This window comes from Symphalangus syndactylus, chromosome 10 (assembly GCF_028878055.3).
Source record: "Symphalangus syndactylus isolate Jambi chromosome 10, NHGRI_mSymSyn1-v2.1_pri, whole genome shotgun sequence".
Lineage (NCBI taxonomy): Eukaryota > Metazoa > Chordata > Mammalia > Primates > Hylobatidae > Symphalangus > Symphalangus syndactylus.
In genome coordinates, this window is record NC_072432.2 from 101,880,655 (window position 1) to 101,897,959 (window position 17,305).

The 17,305-nt window shown below is 46.5% G+C and overlaps 1 protein-coding gene across 3 annotated transcripts in view; it reads left to right on the forward strand.

Moving 5' to 3' along the window:
• The first annotated feature begins 14,175 nt into the window (after positions 1 to 14,175).
• STAG1 (STAG1 cohesin complex component) overlaps positions 14,176 to 17,305 on the forward strand; it is a 424,583-nt gene continuing 421,453 nt past the window's right edge. The window contains exons 1-2 of one of the 3 annotated variants that reach the window (XM_055295322.2): positions 14,176 to 14,336; positions 15,535 to 15,792. The gene's annotated coding sequence lies outside the window, so the exon portion shown is untranslated. Of the gene's footprint in view, positions 14,337 to 14,872; positions 15,793 to 17,305 lie in introns of those variants that run through there. The other 2 variants (XM_063611315.1, XM_055295321.2) reach the window with 2 other exon arrangements.

The following is a 17,305-nucleotide window of genomic DNA, read 5'->3' on the forward strand; positions in this document are numbered from 1 at the left end:
CGGGAATTAGAATCCAAATCTCGTGTTGACTTGTGAGTCAAGCCGAAGGCATGTTCCAGTGCATCAGGGTGCCCTAGCTCTTGGAGGGAACTTAAATTTTTTTGCCAAGGAAACAGTATTTATTTTATAAGGTCAACCACACTGTAAAAGAAACACAAACAGAAATCTCGCCTGGTGATTGTCTGATGCATCGCAGTTAATGGAGCATTTTCACATCTGGGATGTCCTTCAAGACTGCTATCAGCTTTGGAGGCACTAAGTCCTGTGCCCTCTGCTACTTCTCCTCGGGATGCCAGAGTGATCACATGTTCCATTCAAGACAGAATTAGGACAGGATGAGGGCCAGCTTCTGTGCTGACCTCCCAGCTCTGCCTCCTGGCCACATGCAAACTGAGATCAGCCCTTTCCAGAGGCTGCAGCTGTACGTGGTGAGTGCAGGTTGGGCTGCATTCACTCACGGCCCTTGTTGGCACTGTATTTCTTTCACTTCAAGAAGCCAGCAGGCTAGGGGCCAGAGAAGATCCCATCAAGAAATATGAAACATGTGCCTCACTGCTCCTTTGCTGCTGTCAAGAAGACCAAATAATTAACCATCAATGAATTTCTTTTTCTTTCCTTTTTTTTTTTTTTTTTGAAACAGAGTCGTCTTGCTCTGTTACCCAGGCTGGAGTGCAGTGGTGCGATCTCGGCTCACTGCAACCTCTGCCTCCTGAGTTCAACCGGTTCTCATGCCTCAGTCTCCCGAGTAGCTGGGACTACAGGCATGCACCATCATGCCTGGCTAATTTTTTTGTATTTTTTTTAGAGATGGAGTTTCGCCATGTTGCCCAGGCTGGTCACTCAAACTCCTAAGCTCAAGCAATCTACCTGCCTCAGCCTCCTATAGTGCTGGGATTACAGGTACGAGCCACCACACCCAGCCATCAGTGAATTTCAAGAAGTGGACAAGCATAGTGCCAGAATCAAAGGTAGAAGGGAAACAATCAATTATTTATTTATTTATTTTTGACACAGGGTCTTGCTCTGTCTCCCAGGCTGGAGTGTAGTGGTGTCATCATAGCTCACTGCGGCCTTGAACTCGGGGGCTCAAGAGATCCTTCCACTTCAGCCTCCAGAATAGTTGGGACTACAGGATTGCACCAACAAGCCTGGCTAATTTTCTAATTTTTTGTAGAGACAGGGTCTCACTGTGTTGCCCAGGCTGGTCTTGAACTCCTGGCCTCAATCAATCCTCCCACCTTGACCACCCAAAGCACTAGGATTACAGGCATGAGCCACTGTGCCTGGCCAGAAACAACCATTTTTTTTTTTTTTTTTTTAATTACAAAGTCCAAATTTGAAGAAACTATAAAATTTCAAGCTCTCAGTCAGCTGGCTACTTTTGAATGACCCTTCTCTCCCTTCTCCATACCCCAAAGTTTGAAACTGTTATTTCTGAGAAATATCCTCCAAATATTGGTGATATTTTTGTGAGATTATTTGGTGATGCATTAGAAATTAGAATAGAACTTTAAATTTTTGAAGTTAGGATTTCCAACTGATTTTTCATTTTTCATAAATACAATGCCAAAGGCTATCTCCTTGCATCTAGACAGCTAGGCTGTCCAGCTCAGGTGAGTTTCTTCTTTGTGACTGTCATAGACGTGGCGATATGCCACTCAAATCCCCTTCAATGAAGGATTATTGCCCCAACTGCTGGGAGTGGTATTGGCAGAGATAGTCTTCAATCATCAACCCCTTCAGGGATTTTACTCATTTAAAGAGATTAACCTCTCTCAAAGTTACAGTCTTGGCTGGGCATGGTGGCTCACCCCTGTAATCCCAACACTTTGGGAGGCCAAGGCAGGTGGATCACCTGAGGTCAGAAGTTTGAGACCAGTCTGGCCAACATGGTGAAACCCTGTCTCTACTAAAAATACAAAATTAGCTGGATGTGGTGGCGCATGCCTGTAATCTCAGCTACTTGAGAGAAGCTTAGACAGGAGAATCGCTTGAACCTGGGAGGTGGAGGCTGCAGTGAGCTGAGATCGCACCACTGCACTCCAGCCTGGGCAACACGGAGGGAGACTCCGTCTAAAAAAAAAAAAAAAAAAAAAAAATTCTAGCTAAATAAGGTCCCTTGAACCTCTTGTGAAAACTTAGTTTTGGGTTAAAAAGGAAGTCAACAAGTATCAACAATAACCCACCAGCAAACTACAATTTTCTCTCTATAATTAGGAGAATTGAAAGTTACTTTAAAGAGGGATATTTTTCTCTCTGATTCAGTGTAATTCCATGGCTTGTTTTTGTAACACCTGAGATCATTCCACATTCCACACTTGCAAAAACACCAACTGTGTTAGATAATGTACATTCCCCCAAACAGTGTTTGGGTTGACATGCCATCACTTGGTCCAGCCCCCTTTCTTCCTTTGTTCCTGCTTGTAGGTGGAGAGGGGCAAGAGTCTCTCTCACTACTGGAAGAGGCGTGTAATTAGCTGGCACAAAGTAACCAACCCTAAGTACTGATTGATAAGCAGTGTCATAGGCGATTCATTTTTTTTTTTTTTTTTTGAGACATGAAGTCTCATGCCCAGACTGGCATACGGTGACACAATCCCAGCTCACTACAACCTCCGCCTTCCAGGTTCAAGCAGTTCTCCTGCCTCAGCCTCCCCAGTAGCTGGGATTACAGGCACCTGCCACCATGACTGGCTAATTTTTGTATTTTTTGTAGAGACAGGGTTTCACCATGTTGGTCAGGCTGGTCTTGAACTCCTGACCTCAAGTGATCTGCCTACCTTGGCCTCCCAAAGTGCTGGAATAACAGGCCTGAGCCATCATGCCCAGTCAGGCAATTCATTTCTTTCTTTCTATTTTTTTTTTTTTTGAGGCGGAATCTCGCATTGTAGCCAGGGCTGGAGTGCAGTGGTGCGATCTCAGCTCACTGTAACCTTTGCCTCCCAGGTTCAAATGATTCTCCTGCCTCAGCCTCCCGAGTAGCTGGGATTACAGGTGCCCGCCACCATGCCCGGCTAATTTTTTGTATTTTTAGTAGAGACGGGGTCTCACCGTGTTAACCAGGATGGTCTTGAACACCTGACCTTATGATCCACCGCCTCAGCCTCCCAGAGTACTGGGATTACAGGCGTGAGCCACCGCGCCGGACCAACCATCAGATATCTCTTGAGACTTACTCACTATCATGAAAATAGCATGGGAAAGACCCACCCCCAAAATTAAATTACCTACCACTGGGTCCCTCCCACAACACGTGGGAGTTGTGGCAGCTACAATTCAAGATGAGAATTGAGTGGGGACACAGCCAAATCATATCATTCTGCCCCAGCCTCTCCCAAATCACATGTCCTCACATTTCAAAGCCAATCATGCCTTCCCAACAGTCCCCTAAAGTCTTAGCTCATTTCAGCATTAACTGAAAAGTCTACGGTGCAGTCTCATCTGAAATAGGGCAAGTCCCTTCTGCCTATGAGCCAGTAAAACCAAATGCAAGTTAGTTACTTCCCAGACAAAATAGGAGTAAATACAGCCATTCCAAATGGAAGAAATTGGCCAAAACAAAGAGGCTAAGGCCCCACGCAAGTCCAAAATCTAGCAGGGCAGTCATATCTTAAAGCTCCAAAATGATCTTCTCTGACTCCATGTCTCACATCCAGGTCACGTTGATGCAAGAGGTGGGTTCCCATGGTCTTGGGCAGCTCTGCCCCTATGGCTTTGCAGGGTACAGCCTCCCTCCTGGCTGCTTTCACAGGATGGCGTTGAGTGTCTGTGGCTTTTCCAGGCACATGGTGCATTCTGGGGTCTGGAGGATGGTGGCCCTCTTCATCTCACAGCTCCTCTAGGCAGTGCACCAGTGGGGACTCTGTGTGGGGGTGCCCACCCGACATTTCCCTTCTGTACTGCCCTAGCAGAGGTTCTCACTGAGTGCCCCACCCCTGCAGCAAACTTCTACTTGGACATCCAGGCATTTCTATACATCCTCTGAAATCTAGGCAGAGGTTCCTCAGTTCTTGACTTCTGTGCACCCACAGGCTCAACACCATGTGGAAGCTGCCAATGCTTGGGGCTTGAACCCTCTGAAGCCATAGCCTGAGCTGTACCTTGGCCCTTTTTAGTCATGACTGGAGTGGCTGGGACACAGGGTACCAAGTCCCTAGACTGCACAGACCAGAGGGATCCTGGGACTGGCCCATGAAACCTCCAGGCCTGTGATGGGAGGGGCTGCTGCAAAGGTCTCTGACATGCCTTTTTTTTTTTTTCTTTTTTGAGATGAAGACTCTCTCTGTTGCCCTGGAGTGCAATGGTGCAATCTTGGCTCACTGCAACCTCCGCCTCCTGTGTTCAAGTGATCTTCTTGCCTCAGCTTCCAAAGTAGCTGGAACTACAGTCATGTGCCACCACGAATTTCTGCAGCCTGCTTGAATTTCTCTTTAGAAAATGGGATTTTCTTTTCTATCTCATTGCCAGGCTGCAAATTTTCTAAAGTTTTATGTTCTGTTTCCCTTTGAAAACTGAATGCCTTTAACAGCACCCAAGTCACCTCTTGAATGCTTTGCTGCTTAGAAATTTCTTCTGCCTGATACCCGAAATCAACTCTCTCAAGTCAAAGTTCCACAAATCTCTAGGGGAGGGACAAAATGCTGCCAGTCTCTTTCCTTAAATGTAACAAGAGTCACCTTTGCTGTAGTTCCCACAAGTTCCTCATCTCCATCTGAGACGACCTCAGCCTGAATTTCATTGTCCATATTATCAGCATTTTGGCCAAAGCCATTCAACAAGTATCTTGGGAGTTCCAAACTTTCCCACATTTTCCTGTCTTTTTCTGAGCCCTCCAAACTGTTCCCACCTCTGCCTGTTTCCCAGTTCCAAAGTTGCTTCCACATTTTTGGGTATCTTTTCAGCAGTGCCCCACTCTTCTGGTACCAATTTACTGTATTAGTCCATTTTCACACTGCTAATAAAAGACATACCAGAGACTGGGCAATTTACAAAAGAAAGAGGTTTAAGGGATTCATAGTTCCACGTGGCAGGAGGCCTCACGATCATGGCAGAAGTGAAAGGCACATCTTACACGGTGGCAGACAAGAGAAGAGAGCTTGTGCAGGGAAGCTCCCCTTTACAAAACCATCAGATCTCATGAGACTTATTCACTATCTCGAGAATAGCACAGGAAAGACTCACCCCTCATGATTCAATTACCTCCCACAAGGTCCCTCCCACAACACATGGGAATTGAGAGAGCTACAATTCAAGATGAGATTTGAGTGGGGACACAGCCAAACCATATCGAAGACATAGATACTAGAAAAGAGTGGCTCAAACTTTGGAGTGCAGTAAAGAGAAGTCCTCAGTGGTACAGCAGAATTAAAGAACAATTAGATTAAATGGAGGCAGAAGGCCAAATGTTCTTCAAGGGTACCAAGGGGCAAAAGAGAGAGCATCTCTGTAAATGGAAAAACTTGATATGATAAATTAGATAAAATATTCAGGAGGCAAAAGGGTAATTTAAAACTCCAGGAAAAACAAAGCTATACAAGTTTGCTTTTTTATTTTTTGAACACAGTCTCGCTCTTGTCACCCAGGCTGGAGTGCAATGGTGTGATGTCGGCTCACTGCAACCTCTGCCTCCTGGGTTCAAGTGATTGTCCTGCCTCAGCCTCCTGAGTAGCCGGGATTACAGGCACCTGCCACCACGCCCAGCTAATTTTTGTATTTTTAGTAGAGACGGGGAAGTTTGCTTTCTGTTGTTGCTGTTGTTTTGTTTTGTTTTTGAGATGGCATCTCTCTGTCACCCAGGCTGAAGTACAGTGGTGTTATCATGGCTTACTGCAGCCTTGAATTCCCAGGCTCAAGAGATCCTCCTACCGAGTACCTGGGACTACAGGTGTGTGCCGCCATGCCCAGCTAATTTTTTGTATTTTATTTTTGGAGAACCAGGATTTCACCATGTTTTCCAGGCTGGTCTTGAGCTCCCAGGCTCAAGTGATCTGCTACGTCGGCCTCCCAAAGTGCTAGGATTACAGGCGTAAGCCACTCTGCCCAGCCCGTTTGTGATCTAAATATGAAGCAAAGATATTTGGGCAATTGTTAATAAGGGAGGATAATCCATTTGATCCTGATGCTTTCTATATTTTCCTTTGAGTGGTTTTCTAGTGGTTTTCATGGTGGTTCAGTGGTTCTGTAAAAGAGAAAATGTAATTCTAGCACACTCCTTAGTCTGGAAGTTGGCTATTAACTGTGTCAACCTTTGGACAAAACACAAAAGACTTCTTGTGTTTAAGGGAGGTGAGAAGAAGGTGTGAAGGAAGAATGGTGGTGTTAATAGTGGGGAGTTGTAATACTATCTAAAGTTGACATGTTATCTAGTGTTTTGTCTTGTATTATTCAGAGTTTCAAAGAAGCATGGTGGCTCATGCCTGTAATTCCAGCACTTTGGGAGGCTGAGGTGGGCAGACCACCTGAGGTCAGTTTGAGAGAAGCCTGACCAACGTGGTGAAACCCTATCTTCACTAAAAATACAAAAATTACCTAGGCATGGTGGCGCACACCTGTAATCCCAGCTACTCAGGAGGCTGAGGCAGGAGAATTGCTTGAACCTGGGAGGAAGAAGTTGCAGTGAGCCAAGATCATGCCACTGTACTCCAGCCTGGGCAACAGAGGGAGACTGTGTCTCCAAAAAGGAAAAAAAAAAAAAAACGTTACAAAGAAAACCAACAAAAGATGCAAACTTAATGCAACTATTAAATATTGGACCAGTGGGTATTAACATAATCTTTATCCTTTGTAGCAGGGAGTCATTAGATTTTATTTAAAGTTGAATGAGCATATTTAGAAATAATGAACTAATTCCAAACAAACAAAAACATGTAAAAGATGTCCTTGGGCGGTGGCCCTGAAGGTGGAGTTAGGATGAAGCTTGGTTGCTTTTCAACATAAGCTTTTTGTCCTGTTTGATATGTTACAATTTATTTTGTATCCTTTTATTTGTTGCCATTGTGCATTTCTTTTACTGAAAATAAAATTAGAGGCTGGTTTTTCTGTCTATATGGAAACAATGTTTTAGATAGCTATTCTATCAAGAATGATTCCCAGGCCAGGGTGCAGTGGCTCACGCCTGTAATCCCAACACTTCGGGAGGCTGACGCCAGCAGATCACCTGAGGTCAGGAGTTTGAAACCAGCCTGGCCAACACGGTGAAACCCTGTTTCTACTAAACATACAAAAATTAGCTGGGCGTGGTTGTGTGCACCTGTAATCCTAGCTACTTGGCAGGCTGAGACAGGATAATTGCTTGAACCCGAGATGGGGAGGTTGCAGTGAGCCAAGATCACGCCACTGCACTCCAGTCTGGGTAACACAGCAAGACTCCATCTCAAAAAAAAAAAAAAAGGATGATTCCACAAAGTAGTCCAGGCCTCATACAGGTCTTTTGAAATAAGCCATAAAGTGGAATCCCAAGGACATCAAGAAACTTGGACTGAGAAAATGGTTGTTCTACTGGCACTTGAGTCTCTAAATACTAATAACTCTTAGCTGCTACCCACACTAGTTCCAGCCCTCTGCCTGTGAGATTTTTTTTTTTTTTGAGATGGAGTCTCACTCTGTCACCCAGCCTGGAGTGCAGTGGCTTGATCTCGGCTCACTGCAAGCTCCGCCTCCCGGGTTCACGCCATTCTCCTGCCTCAGCCTCCCAAGTATCTGGGACTACAGGCGCCCACCACCACGCCCAGCTAATTTTTTGTATTTTTAGTGGAGACGGGGTTTCACCGTGTTAGCCAGGATGGTCTCAATCTCCTGACCTCGTGATCCACACCGCCTTGGCCTCCCAAAGTTCTGGGTAAGGATTACAGGTGTGAGCCACCGTGCCTGGCCAAAATTTCTTTTTAAAAAATATCTGAGCAATTCCGATCGTCTGCTTTTAGAGAATAGAGTTTTGCCTGTAACCAGTTTACTGATTCTGAAAGGGAAGGTATTCTGGATCCCTCTTACCATCTTATTACCAAGAATGGGGCAGAATTTATTGATTTAGTTATACATCTGTCTGTCTGCCTATCTGAGATAGGGTCTTGCTGTGTCACCCAGGCTAGAGTGCAGTGGCATGATCATGGCTCACTTAAGTGATCCACCTCAGTCTCACAAGTAGCTGGGACTACAGGTGTGCGCCATCCTGCCCAGCTAATTTTTTATTTTTTATACAGATAGGGTCTCCCTATGTTGCCCAGATTGGTCTTGAACTTCTGGCCTCAAGAGATCTGATTGCCTCAACCTCCTAAAGTGCTGTGATTACAGGTGTGAGTCACTGGGCCTGCTTGCTCAGTTTTAGAAAGAATAGTGTTTTTAGGCTGGGCATGGCGGCTCACGCCTGTAATTCAAGCACTTTGGGAGGCCGAGGTGGGCGGAACACCTGAGGTCAGGAGTTTGAGACCAGCCTGGCCAACATGATGAAACCCTGTCTCCACTAAAAATACAAAAACTAGCCGGGCATGGTGGCAGGCACCTGTAATCCCAGCTATTTGGGAGGCTGAAGCAGGAGAATTGCTTGAACCCAGGAGGTGGAGGTTGCAGTTTGCTGAGATCGCACCATTGCACTCCGGCATGGGCGATAGAGCAAGACTCCGTCTCCAAAATGAAAAAAAATTTAAAAAAAAGGAAAAACAATGGCTTAAATCCAGTAGGGAGGACACCATGGCATATCACTGCCACCAATTGGCAGCACACCTTAATTGCAAGAGTAGAAAAGAAGGGAAAATTATTTCTGATATTTGCAAAGGTCTACCAACGTAAGAAAGAACAAATGCCTTGTGACCAAGTGAAAAATGCAAAGGAATACTTGATTTGGGGGAGATTAAGATGAGACAGTGGTCATGATCCCTGAAACACAGGGTTCGTGGAGGTGGTAAAAATGAAGGGTGAGGAAGCTTGATCAGAAGACCTCTGCTCTAGATATCGAGCAGTTGCACTTGGAACTCTTTAAAAAGGGAAGGAAAGGGAAGAATGACGAATCAAATTTTACTTTTCTTTTCTTTTTTTTGAGACAGGGTCTCACTCTGTCAGCCAGGCTGGAGTGCAGTGGTGCAATCTCGGCTCACTGCAACCTCTGCCTCATGGGTTTAACCAATTCTCTTGCCACCTGCCTCAGCCTCTCAAGTAGCTGGGATTACAGGTGTGTGCCACCATGCCCGGCTAATTTTTGTGTTTTAGTAGAGATGGGGTTTCACCATGTTGGCCAGCTGGTCTCAAACTCTTGACCTCAAGTGATCTGCCCACCTCAGCCTCCCAAAGTGCTGGGATTACAGGCATGAGCCACCGCGCCCAGCTCAAATTTTACTTTAAAAATCCTTTCTGTGTAAGAAATATCACCATTATCCTCATGCAAAAAAAGTTGATTTAATGTGTCTTACTCTAACTGTAAGGCCAATAGAATAACTGAAATCTTTTGTATGCTAAAATTATCCAGAGAGAAAAAGACATACGTCTGGCCCAAATTTTAAAGAAACTGTGCAATCTACACAATCAGAAACTAATTCTTTGGGTTATAAAGCAAAGTTTTTCATGTTATTGGTTAATAAATGTTAATTATAACTAATGCATTTTCAGAAACACAATTTGGTATATTTGCAAGGAAAACAAGAAAAGCAATCTAAAGCTCCCAGTAAAACAACACTATATAAAAATCTTTTAAAATAAACTATTGCAACCCCTGTTCAATGTCTTCCCATTTCATAGGCTATATAATGCATTTCTTTTTCTATTTATAACATTAAATATCTACTTTTGGACCAGGTTGGCTAAGAGATTGAGTTGAAATAAAGTTCTGATGGGCATGTGTCTGAAGAATTATATTATTTTTCATATTGTAGGGGTGAAAGGAAAACTTTTATATGTAATAATAAAGGGAAGTTTTCCCTCTGCTGAAGGTTTGCTGAAAAATCAACTGATGACAGTCACATTAGGCTGGGTGCAGTGGCTCACATCTGTAATCTCAGCACCTTGGGAGGCCAAGTAGGGAGAATTGCTTGAGTCTAGGAGTTTGAGACCAGCCTGGACAACACAGTGAGACCTCATCTCTACAAAGATTTTTTTTTTTTAAATTAGTAGGCATGGTGGTGTGTGCCTGTAGTCCCAGCTACTTGGGAAGCTGAGGCGGATCACTTGAGCCCAGGACTTTTAGGCTTCAGTGAGCTGTGATAGTGTCATTGTACTCTAGTCTGGGTGCCAGAGTGAGATCCTGTTTCAAAAACACCAAACATTTTAAATTAACGTGTGTGTGTGTGGATAATCCAGAGTGATTACCCATTATTTAGTGTGGTAAAGAAACTTATATACCCTTTTTCATAAGGGAAGAGGGAGATGGAGAATGTAGAAATTCTTTTGAGTGACAGCAAGTCATTAAGGGAGAACAAATGGACCTTGGAGGTGGAAGGCAGACATTAATGGGAAGGTGAGGTGTAGAGCTGCACAGGAACAAAGATTGTCTTATTATGCAGATAAAGTCCTCCAGGTAATCCCTTGCAGCTGCCCTCAAAAGAACAGATGAAAAGTCTGTGAGGTCATGGTGACTGTCAATCTGTTCTCTAGTGGTTGATATTTCCTGGTTATTTGATATTACTAGGGAGGGAGTTTTACAACATTGCATTTCTTCTTTTTATTTATTTATTTATTTATTTATTTATTTATTTATTTTTAGACAGAGTCTCGTTCTGTCACCCAGGCTGCAGTGCAGTGGTGCAATCTCGGCTCACTGCAACCTCCGCCTCCCAGGTTCAAGCTATTCTCCTGCCTCAGCCTCCCCGGTAGCTGGGACTACACGCATGCGCCACCATGCTGACTAATTTTTGTTTTTTTAGTAGAGACAGGGTTTCACCAAGTTGGCCAGGCAGGTCTCAAACTCCTGACCCCAGGTGATCCATCCACCTCGGCCTCCCAAAATGCTAGGATTACAGACATGAGCCACCATGCCCTGCCCTGCCAACATTGCATTTCTTTTGGAAAAAAGCTTTCTTGGTCAGGTAAGGAAATTCCAAAGATAGTGTACCCTTGGTGCTTCGGGAAAGAGGATCAGGGAGACAGGGAAAGTCAGAGACAGACCTTGGTTCTGAGGCCTTTCAATTTTCAAAGCATTCAGCTTGCTGAAGTGCTGTATTTTGGGGAATCGTTTTTCTGTGCCTCAATAATATTTTGATCATATGTATGACTTGAAGCTGTTAATAAAAATTGTGGTATTTGAAAATCCTTACCAAGAGAATTGGAATCTTGATTAAGAATTTCGTCGGCCAGGCGCAGTGGCTCACGCCTGTAATCCCAGCACTTTGGGAGGCCCAGGGCCTCGACCTGAGGTCGGGAGTTCGAGACCAGCCTGGGCAACGTGGTGAAACCCCGACTCTACTAAAAATACAAAATTAGCTGGGCATGGTGGAGTATGCCTATAATCCCAGCTAGTTGGGAGGCTGAGGCAGGAGAATCGCTTGAACCTGGAGGCTGCAGTGAGCCAAGATCGCGCCATTGCACTCCAGCCTGGGCAACAAGATCAAAACTCTGTCGGGGGGTGGGGGAAGAATTTCTTAAAAGCAGCCTCTGCTTTTATGTGTAATTCTGTAACAAAGTCAACATGTTATGGGACCTTTATTACTTTATCTTACCAGATAGGTAAAGGATGAATAAATCTGCCCTTCACTTACATTTATGATTAATCAGACAGGTCAGCTAGTGTGAATAATTTTTTTTTTTTTTTTTTTTTGAGACGGAGTCTCGCTCTGTCGCTCAGGCTGGAGTGCAGTGGCGCAATCTCGGCTCACTGCAAGCTCCGCCTCCCGGGTTCACGCCATTCTCCTGCCTCAGCCTCTCCGAGTAGCTGGGACTACAAGCGCCTGCCACCACGCCCGGCTAATTTTTTTGTATTTTTAGTAGAGACAGGGTTTCACCGTGGTCTCGATCTCCTGACCTCGTGATCCACCCGCCTCAGCCTCCCAAAGTGCTGGGATTACAAGCGTGAGCCACCGCGCCCGGCCTAGTGTGAATAATTTCTAATGAAATAGAGAAAAAAATGAAAAAATATCAAGGCATGCCTTGAATGTCATTAACTATTTTAGATGATATCTTTTAAGCCATAGGAATCACAGAACGCTTTTGTGTAGGTATAACAATGTTGCATTTTAAAAAGAGAAGTGAAGCAGGAGTGGGGAGTAGAGGGAAGGTGGGTCAATGGCACCTACCTCTAGACCTAGCGAGGCTGAGGTGTGAGAATCACTTGAGCCCAAGTTAGAGGTTGCAGAGAGCTATGACTGCACCACTGCACTCCAGCCTGGGCAACACGGCAAGACCCTGTCTCAAAAACAAACAAACACAAACAAAAGGAAGGTGAATGAAGGGAGAGGTGTTTACAAGGCTATTACAATAGTTTTGGTTTAAGGCAATGGGAGGGGAGAAGGTTTTTTTTTTTTTTTTTTTTGAGACGGAGTCTTGCTGTGTCACCCAGGCTGGAGTGCAGTGGCGCGATCTCGGCTCACTGCAAGCTCCGCCTCCCGGGTTCAGGCCATTCTCCTGCCTCAGCCTCCCGAGGAGCTGGGACTACAGGCGCCCGCCAACACGCCCGGCTAATTTTTTGTATTTTTAGTAGAGACAGGGTTTCACCGTGTTAGCCAGGATGGTCTCGATCTCCTGACCTCGTGATCCGCCCGCCTCGGCCTCCCAAAGTGCTGGGATTACAGGCTTGAGCCACCGCGCCCGGCCTGGGAGAAGGTTTTGAATGATGGCAGCAGTAGAAAAAAAAGCAAGCCATCTGAATGAGGTATGATGGGACTTAGGCTTTTTTGAAAGAAAATAATCAAGTCTGGCCCTACAGTTTAGAGCCTAGGCTGCTATGTAATTATTTATAAACAATTTATAAAATTGATTATAAAAATTACTTATGAATTATTAAGTGTGAGGGCAAAATACAATTTTAGATTTCTATAAACTTAGAAAGTTGATTACCCGTGCCCCCAGACTTAAAAATGCTAAAAAGTTCTTAGTAAGATTAAAAACAATAAATGTAATAATGCTGATGGCATTTCTATAATATATATTAAATAGTTTAAATATTAAATAGTTAAATAGTTTAATACTCATAACAACCCTATGAGATTGGTAATGTTGCTATTTCCATTTTGCAGTTGAGGAAACTGAGACAGAAAGAGATTTGTCTAAGGTTACAAAGCTTTCCAGAGCAGTCTGGTTTCACAGTTCATGTTCTTAATTACTACACTATGCTGAAATTACAATGTTAGGATAAATTAGGAAATTCAAATAAGAGAGATGAATTATTTTAAGTGTTTGAGCTGCAGCTTTCTGGCAAGTACCTGAACACGAGGAACCTCAGTTAAGGAAAAATCAAGAACAGACTAATTTTGGGAGACCTAAGAGAAGGCATATAGTAGAGAACAGATTGAAGAAAGAGGAGGTGCTAGCAAAGAAATCAGAAGACCAGCAAACTAGGTAGGTGTAGATCCGGGGACGTGTCTTAAAAGAGAGGGAAAAAGGGTTTTAAGTAGGGGATGGGGATTGGTGAAAACCCTGTTTCTTTTGAGAATGTGTCAATGAAAGGAAGGTTGATAGCATAGCAACTGGAGGGAGTAACATCACTGAATAAAAAAAAAAAAAAAGACAACAGAAACTTTTTTTTTTGAGACGGAGTCTCACTCTTGTCGCCCAGGCTGGAGTGCAGTGGCGTGATTTCAGCTCACTGCAACCTTCACCTCCCGGGTTCGAGAGATTCTCCTGCCTCAGCCTCCCGCGTAGCTGGCATTACAGGCGCACACTACCACGCCTGGCTAATGTTTGCATTTTTAGTAGAGACAGGGTTTCACCGTGTTGGCCAGGGTAGTCTCGAACTCCTGACCTCATGTTATCCGCCCGCCTCGGCCTCACAAAGTGCTGGGATTACAGGTGTGAGCCACCGCACCCAGCCAAGACAACAGAAACTTCTGAGAAACAGAAAGGAAGAAGACAGCGGATAAGAACATATTTACGTTATAGGGCGCTAGGAAAGTAGTGGTGGAAGGAGAAGGTGTGAAGGGATGGCATAGTTTCAGGCAGAGGGAGTGGCTTTGGAGAGAAGGGTTCTGGGTTAATTTGGTTAGAAGTTTTGGGATCACAAACAGGAAGTGGTCACAGATATTTTATAATGGAGGGAACGTCAAACCGGAATTGGAGTCCCATAGCTTTCAGCCCAGGAAACTGGATGAATGTATCTATTAGTATGGACTGGGACTGGCATCTTTAATAACATGTAAAGCTTGAAACAGTCTTTGTGGAAAATAGGAGATCAGCCAGAGATTAGAAGAAAACCCAAGACAATTGTAAGTAGGGGTCCAGTCACGAATTCATATCCAATCTGGTCAGTTATGTCTTCCTCCAGCGAAAAGCCACACACCTTGCAAACCGTTGAGAGAGAAACCACAAATACGGGTAACCTACTGTAGATAGGCCCTGAAGACTATAAAGTAGTTGAGCGATTCTATACTGAAATATAGTTGGCTATAGCGACAGAGAAGTTAGTCATATACGGGGCTAATGATCCAGGAGAGTAAGGATTCACTTTTGCGGTGAAAAGTAAGCAAGTGAAAGGTAGGGATCCACAGCCACGGACAGGCAGGTGGAGATCAGGGAAGAGGTGACGTTCAACATAGTTTGTTAATGATTTCACCGTACTGATTATTTCTCTTTTGGCATCTAGGAGGCTAAGATTCTCATGTTTATTTCAGAGCTACTGAAAGTAGTCCTAGGTTGTGGAAGGAGAAATCCAATTTCACAGCTGAGTCTATTTTCTCAGTCTAGTCATATTCTCTTCTCACAAACTAGCCAATGCTGCCGCCTTATGCAAAGCCGGCACCACGGAGAGGATGTGCTGCTTTACAGAGGCAGGATGACGCCAATCGGCCTGGGGCCGGCAGTGTTTCGTCTAGATTAATGGCGAGGGAAGTCCCCAACAGTCCCTTTGAAACCTTTTCACTCTCGCCTGGTGAAAGCGCTTGTCACCGTAAATCGCGAATACAATGCTGAGCTCTGAGGCCCTTGCTAAATCCAAGTGGGAACAGGGATCTGCGCGGCCTCATCATCGGGTTTCCGCAGGGCGTCTCGAGAGCTGCGGATGGGGGCAGCAGGAGCCGGGCGGGAACAGAGGAAAGCGCCGGCCCTGAGACCTAGGGAGGAGCCTCGGTGAAGGAACCCGGGGCGGGTTCCTGCCTAGGTCTCCAAGAAGCTCCAAAAATGGCGGGCGGCAACTCGACGAGCCGGACGCGCAGGCGCCACCGTGGCCGTCCTTCCGCCAGCCTCGGGCGGCGCAAGAACCGTCCACAGCGCCCTTATCCAGAAGCCTACGCCGCTCGCGATTGGCTGAACTGAGCGAGCACTCCGTGTGGGGGCGGGGCCGCCACGCAGCGGCCACGTTTCCCGCCCCGCTGCTGCGCGTGCGCGCAATCTCCACTGGAAAGCGTTTGCGCGCGCCCCTGCCGCGGCCCCTAGCTCGCGCCTCAGCTCCCTCCCTTTTCCGGGCAGGCCTGTCCCGTCAGCAAGGCAGTGAGCACCGCGGCCAGCAGAGGGCGGTCCGGACCCAAGTCTGCAGCGGCGCCATTGGCGTGTGGAAAATGCCACCAGATGGCGGGTTAGGATTGCAGCTCCGTTGAAGGCGCGGCCCCCGCTCCCGAACCCCCGGCGACCACCCCGTAACAACCCCCCCACATCGGGAATAACACACCGGAGACTTTTGGGGGGAAACTAGGTCGACAGTCGGCGGCGCCCGGATGGGCAGCTGAGGTGAGTGCGGGCGGCGGCGACGGCGGCGGGGGGCGGGAAAGAGGGGGAATGCGGCGGCAGCGGCGCGGGGGCTGGAAGCGCCGATCCAAGATGGAGGCCGGGCGAGAGCGAGAGAGCGCGAGCTGCGAGCGGCGAGCGGGCGGGCCGGGCGCGGGCCCCGTGCGGGGGAGGGAGGCCGCGCGGGCCTGTGCGGGGAGCGGCGGTCGTGGGCCGTCCGAGTGCGCGGAGAGACGTCTGTGGGCGCGGCGGGCAACCCGGCGTCTTCGTCGCTTGCCACCCCTCCCGTGGGCACCGAAAATTTTGCCCCCGCCCGCCCGGGCACTACGGCGACAGGCGCGGAAGCCTTTGTGGCGCGCTCGGGCCCGCCGCCAAGCCCACCCTCCGCCCCCCCACGCCCGGGTTCTCGGGACTCGCCCGCGCCCAGCGGGGCCGGGCCGAGGCGGGCTGGCGCGAATGCCTTCCGCCGCCCGCCGACCTGCGTTTCTGCGGTGTTTTAGCGACGGCGGCGTCACATGACAACGAGTTCATCTCAGCGGAGGGGCCTGGGGGGTCGCTTGGCGGGGTGGCTGGCCCAGGCTTCTTGTTAGCAGGGTGGGGCTGGGGGGTGGCGGCTGGGGGAGATGGGGCGTCAATGCCGGGCTTTCCAGCTATCTGCCCTCTCAGCCCCCGACGGGGGCTTCCTTGTGAAACGTGTCCAGGCCCAAGCACTGCCCCGCTAGTTTGCCAGTCCCCTGAGAGACGAGGCCAATAAAAGTTGTTTTCCCTCCTTTCTCGAGGTGGGGGCGGGGTGGGAAACTAGAGTGCTTGGAGTTGGACTTGAGCCTCGTTTGCAGGGTCCGAACTGGGTGCTTCTTGTGTGGTATGGGTACTAAGAAATTTTCAGGTTTAAGGATTGTCACGTCACCGCTGTCTACCCACATTTCAAATGTTATCGATTCTCTTCACATTGCAGGAATCGTGCTCCGGGCGTATAAGTCATGGGATAGTTTTGGACACTTACAGACAAAGAAAAAAAGGCAATTTGTGATAAAAAAAAAATTATTTGCTGTTAAAGTTGGTGTGAAGATGGATAGAGTTTATTCTCGTGGTTCTGACTAGAAAGACTATTTTGCATCTTCGCAAAAATAGTGTTTACACGAGAAAGTATCTGAATTGGCACAAAGTTGTGTGATTTGTAACTTATGTGGAATTTGAATGTGCCTCTACGTTTTAGTTTTCCTCGTGTTTTAAGAAAATTGCACATTCTGATGGTGAAGCACTTAGAGAAATATACAGAACAGTGAAAATAAAAATAACTTGTTTATTGTATGGTAATATAACGTACCTTGTTCCAATATTCATAATGTATGAAGAATTCAGACTAAAAAATTTTAACCAAGTAGGGAAATATGGAATGGAAAGAAGCAGAAATGTTATTTCCTTGTTTTTGATGATTAAGAATACTTATAAGACAAATTGTTACCCAAATAAAGTTGTAGAAGATCTACAGGTGTTTTGCCACGGTTTTTCCTTT